Source organism: Anguilla anguilla, chromosome 13 (assembly GCF_013347855.1).
Source record: "Anguilla anguilla isolate fAngAng1 chromosome 13, fAngAng1.pri, whole genome shotgun sequence".
Lineage (NCBI taxonomy): Eukaryota > Metazoa > Chordata > Actinopteri > Anguilliformes > Anguillidae > Anguilla > Anguilla anguilla.
The window spans coordinates 13,065,358-13,071,481 of NC_049213.1; positions in this window are offsets into that span (position 1 = coordinate 13,065,358).

A 6,124-nucleotide genomic window follows, 5' to 3' on the forward strand; every position below is an offset into this window, starting at 1 on the left:
ATTCCCAAACCCTTTTAGAAGAAAATCCTCAACAGGGCTTTTACGGGGCATGTAAGAGATAAATGAAACAGATAACATATGGCTAGATGCAATTTGTCACGACTCATCTGAAGTAGAATCATGATATTGCCAAGTTGGGAAATTTATACGTGAGGATGGAGGCAGTTATGAGATTTCAGGCTTTTCCTGTAACTCTTTCTGTGTACATAGTGAGACTCTCAGCTTTTCTTTTTTTATTGAAACATTGTTAGGACCATCCTTCCATTTTATGCCTTTTTTTTCCTTGTTTTACTGTTGATTGTTTGTTCTGTGATTTTTTTTAAATGTTCAGATACAACTATTGCCGTCACAGGTTTATCACAGGTTTATGCACCTCATGAAGGAGCGAAAAGCGAAACTGATAAATCGTGTCTCAGCCACTATGTATGGAAACATAACATGGCTTTGAAACTATGAAATGACCAAGTCGTTACGTCGCAGTGTTTCCCTTGAAAGCGTGTCTTGTCAAATGCCGATCTAAATTTGGGTCAAAGTCTGGGGGAAATTGGCTCGAACTTCAAGGCGGGTTGATTTACGCAGAGTTGCATGTAGCTAGTCCAGATCTGTCTCTAAAAATTGTGAAAACTGTAGGAACTGTAAAGCAGCTACCCAAAGCAAAGGCATATTTATTTGTCAGTCATGCTACCATCATTGTAGGAGAATCATTTTACCTCAATCTTGAACCTCGTAGTAGTCCATAAATGGGTTTGCAGACGAGCCGAGTCAGCCAAAAAATAACTAGGTCGAAGGCTGTAATGTGAGATAGCCAGAGTTGGCATAGAAGTTCAGCTAGCTAGTCAAACTATCTCGGTAGATCCCACTTTGAATAGGCTCTTGCAAAAAGTCATGGTTTTTAAATGTCAAATTCACAAGCGTGGCTAGCCTCATGTAGCTTAAATGGTTTATTTCATAGTTTCAAAAGGTTTTGCTGCTAACAGGAGATGTGAAAGCAGTTTGTGAGTGGTGAGCCATGCTGGTTGTTCAAAACTGCAGACGTCAATCCATTTTACGAAACCTGGAGGATTCATTGCTTGCCGATGCACTGCAAGGCACTACCATTTAGCCATGTACTTATACATTCAATGGCGACAAAGGGCTCAGCTATTTTACCTTACCTGTTTTATGATTTTTAAGTCCAGTGAGCTTGTCCCTCTTCAAAACTGGGAACAGATCATATTTTTTATGCAAAAAACTTGTTTTAGTTAAGAATAACCGCATGTTTGACCCCATATGGCCTCCCTTTACACAACTATAAATAATCATTGTAAGGGTTGTATACACAGGAAATCAGCATTTCTTTCCTTAAAACATATTGGTTAAACAGTATTTTCTTCCCATATTTTAAATGCCCTTTTAATAAAACAAACTGACAGTATGTTGATTTATTTCATATAGGCTACTTGGGTAAATGGAAATAAACTTTTAAAAACTTTAATATTTAACCAGGAAAGTCAATTTTTCGAGGTAGACCTGGCCAAGATGGCACACATTACGAAGTTACAAGAGTTGGTAAAAAGCATATTAAAATATTGGGAATATAGGGAAATAAAACTGACATACAATACAATAATTGATCTAGCTCAGGAGAAGCCAGTACATTCTTCAGTTACACAGTCATTGATCATGACTTTGAATTTACCTATTAAACTGGCTTGTTGCCTGTCCATTCGGTAGCTTGGTGCATTTTCAATGCTTTGCATATTTTTATTTAAAATTCATCATACATGATGTCTTAAATAATTAATGAAATATTAAAAGCTGAGTTTTTAAGTTAAATAATTTCAGCTATCTTTTAACTATTAACAACACAATCAGGCCCTGGCAGGAAATATGTCTCGATAAAAATACGCAATATAAATGAGACATTACAGTGGTACTAGCACATACCTGTGTGCTAGAAGTGGGAAACTGATAGTAGCCTAAACAAGCCTTACTGACCCTAACCTTGTGTAAATTTTTACGCATGCATCCAAATATGAAATCTTTAATAATATCCAAGCAAAAACAAACTGTGTTGCCTAAGAAACATACACATGCAGAGATGCTGACATTGTATGTGATTGAAGTGCCACTCTTTTAAAATAAAAACAGGTTTTTTCTCTCTTAAATGACAAATCATATTTTTGTCAAGGTCACAGGGCCTGTACGCAAGTATGGGTTGAGATCAGAATCATGCCCTTTGTAGCCTACTGCTAGTCCTAAATGTAGCCTATGTCAGTTGCCCATTGGCAAATTATCCAGGTTCCAGTCATCTTTTTTGATTACAAATATGCAACTGGCTCCTCACTCACAAAACATTGGCTTTTAAACATTTTCCTCAATCATACAATAACTCATCTGTATAATATATGAACAGAGAAATGTTTTGGTATTTAGCTAGCTAGCTTGCTAGCTATTTTTGTCTTCCTGTGCCATAGAGTTGCTGGTTTCTTTGTTACTCTTGTTTTTTTTATTCATGGAAGAAAAAAAATCACAGCCTTTTGAATTGTTTTTGTTTCTTCTTTGGATTTACTCTTTGAATTTGACATGTCCAGTTTTCTTTTTTAATTAAAAAAGTTCTTGTTTTTCCATCTGTGTGCCTGTGTGTTATTGAATCATATTAGGTTCTGGTGATTGCTAGTACTTTTGAATGCCAATCAGTGCAGTTGTTATGAACAACTATTATGTTAATACTTTTTACCCAAAACGTATCCCCTCTGCCATATGAAAAAAAAATCTGTGTCACTTGCAAAAAATTATTTTTTAGTATTGTTCAATTTAGAAATTAGCTGGGGATTTACACTATGTGGCGGTACCCATATTTATGTAAAATGATGGGGACATTAAATTAGCAGGTAAAAGATGATTGGTTGCCTCAAGCAGTCAAGTAATTTTTGTACGTAGAAAAACTGTTGTTCAGATTGCTGTTTCAAGATGGAAATTACTAAAATCTAAGCTACGCTTAAAACCTCTTATCAAACAAATTCACAAATGATAAAACGTTATATATTTACTCTGTTATAATTCATAATAAATGTTATAATATATAATAAATAGTGTGTTAAATAGTTAAACAAGCACGAAACCGTGCAGACCCACGGCGCACCTATACAAAGTGTCATGAGTAAAACTTGGCTAACTACATAGCTAGCTAGCTAGCTAGCTATGGTATGTCCTCACCTCTGTAACAGTATTTGTTGTCCTCCGTGTGTCCATAAATCTGTATCGGTGGTACGCGCTAAGTGGGTTAACTAAAGTAGGCGAAACGCTAACATGTTAGGGTTTGTTAAAGTAACGTTAGGCGATAAAGCTGTGCTTAAAAATCTCGTGCTGTTTGAAGTGATTTCGGACGATGCACCTGCGCATGCGTCCTACTAAACGAGGCACCACCTGCCATGCCATGCATTTCTATGATGCCATGCATAGCCCACGACGGCAGTTCCTGGGCGCCGTGGGGAAAAGACTGTTATGGTCATATTGGTGCTTAAGTGATAAGCTTATGTTAAATAAAATTTTAAAAATAAATAAAAAATTAAAACTGTTATGGCCACATTTTAGGCTAAGTGATAGGCTTATGTTCAATGATAAAAAGACATTTGGAAAAATGATTGGAAATAAAACAATTTATTGATTTCTAATGCCCCCTTTGTTATTTCTATTCAATGCTTACTCATGTGCCACAATAATGTAATGTTTTTGAGTTGAAATATCTATATTCGGGGGCTTTTCCAAGCAAATATTGATATATGCAATTAATTGCGATTAATTTGATTAATTAATCAGCATATCATGTAATTAATTAGATTTAAAAATTTTAATCGATTGACAGCCCTAGTTTATACTGGTGGTGAGCATGACACTGTTGGATTTTCCATAAATGAAAAGCTTGCTGTAAACAAAGTCAGTATTGAATAATTTATTTTCAACTTACAGAAAATACAATCTTCCTTCATTTCCCCCCAATTAATACGAAAGTAAATAAATACACAATAAAATATACAGGATGTGTGTTTCAGTTCATACAATGACTTGGACACATACAGTATATCTGGAGCACTGGGAGAAAGTATAATATCTTCAGTATCTCACAAAAATAGCACAGTCCCTCTCTCTTAGTACTGTGGTTATCTGATACAAATGTAGCTTTTCTAAATGAAAATTTCAAACAGATTTTGTATGAAGAAAAAACCTTGAAATGTTTCTTAAGTAATTTAATTTGCATCTCATCTGACATTTACATTTCATGGCAGTTATGGAATTATTGTTCCAAAGGCCACAAACAACACAGTTAGCAAATAGCTAATACAGAGTAACTTGCCCCTGAACTTAGAATGACTGTGAACCTGCATAGACATCACTTATAGCGATAAAGGTATCAGATTTTCCATTAACCTCCCCTATAAAAGCCAAGCACACCATTGCCCTGAACGTAAAGCAATGTCAGTACAAAGCTTTAATTTCAAAGCGTAACTGGCCGAGGTGTTACTCTATGTAGTTTACCGATACAATGGTTTTGGCATCAAACACAAACTTCTATGGTCTTCTATGACCTTTTTTTCAAATAAACTGACAAAAACACAAACTGCAATGCGTATCATGCCACACCTCGTAGTCTGAACTCTTTTGATGCCCACTTAGAAAAACAATGCTTTTAAAAGAGATATTAACATATTGGATTATTCAGACATAGATGGTCTTGCCCATTTAATTCAAGCAGCACCACAATGGTCTTGATGTCAGTGTAATCTATGGTAGGTTTGAACAAGACCTTACGTGACATGAAAAACTACCTTGATGAGAAAAGAGTTTACATGCACACAGAAACAGCATTCATTGACCATGCAATGAACACTGAGCTAACTTGACTGGTGTCAAGGTTGAACGTTTAAATTTGTTTCAGCAACTCTAACAAACACAGAGCAAAATTAAGAGCATGCTGTTGTTACCAGTGCAAAACCAATACTCGCTACGGTGATTTAGCTTCTATAATACTATTAGCTGTAATGTTATAGTTTTTTTCCTGGGATTAAATAAAAAACTGAAAACTGAAATACATTTATTTTCCTTTTTTTCCTTTTTGCAGATGGACTCTGCTTAGCAGAGAAAATGTATGACCTAATTAAAGATAAATAATAACATGCACAGAATGCACAAAAGGTATTTTAAAATTTAAATGAGAAGTAAAAATGTTCAAAATTTGCTTGATCTATTTTTGGATTCACACTCAATAGTTGTCATGAGATATACTGAGAAGCACTTAATGCCCTCACATTGAAAGAAATACATACTTCCCTGGCAGCAATCAGGAAATGTATAGCTTATTATTTTGGAAGGGTTTAGCTCATATGTTATATTGCTCAGCATTGGTTGGCTCAATTGTTTCTTGAAATAACACACTGAAGATTCCTTTCCAGTGAAGAAAAAAGGGGAGGGAGTGGTACTTCATTTGCACAAAATGATCAAATTCCCCAAAATAGGTACTATAAAGCTGCCATTTCCTTTAAGACTTCCTTCATGACTTTTCTTCTGCTGAAACCAAGTCCTTGGTTCATAAAAAAACAGTGTTTGACCAAATAGTATCATATTATATATGAGCTTTTGTAGGTCTGGTCTAAGTTTTGTGAAATCTACAGTAAAATATTTATGCTTAAGGAGAAATAAAGACCTGGCAAGACTAGGCTTGTTTCCTGTATATTTGACAGTATCATGCACTTGGTTTTAAGGTATTGAATAAAAATTAATCTTAATACTAAAACAAACATGCTTTGGCTAAGACACCATACAATATTTTGGGAAAAAAGAAACAGAAAAGACAACCAAAACATGAAAATTCAATACTCAAACTACAGAGTGCAATTAGCAGGGTTGGCTGAGTTTTTAGGAAAGTAAAATTCAAGTGTTGACAAAATAGAGAACACAGGAACAAACACAAAGGAGTGAAAGCATTCCTGTACCGGTGACAGACAAGAAAAGACACAATGGACAGGAGAAGAGGTGAGCCACCCACTTGTATCAACAACTACAAACCCTACAGTACTATTATCCATCCATCCATCCATCCATTATCTACACCCGCTTATCCTAGGCAGGGTCGCGGGGCAGGTGC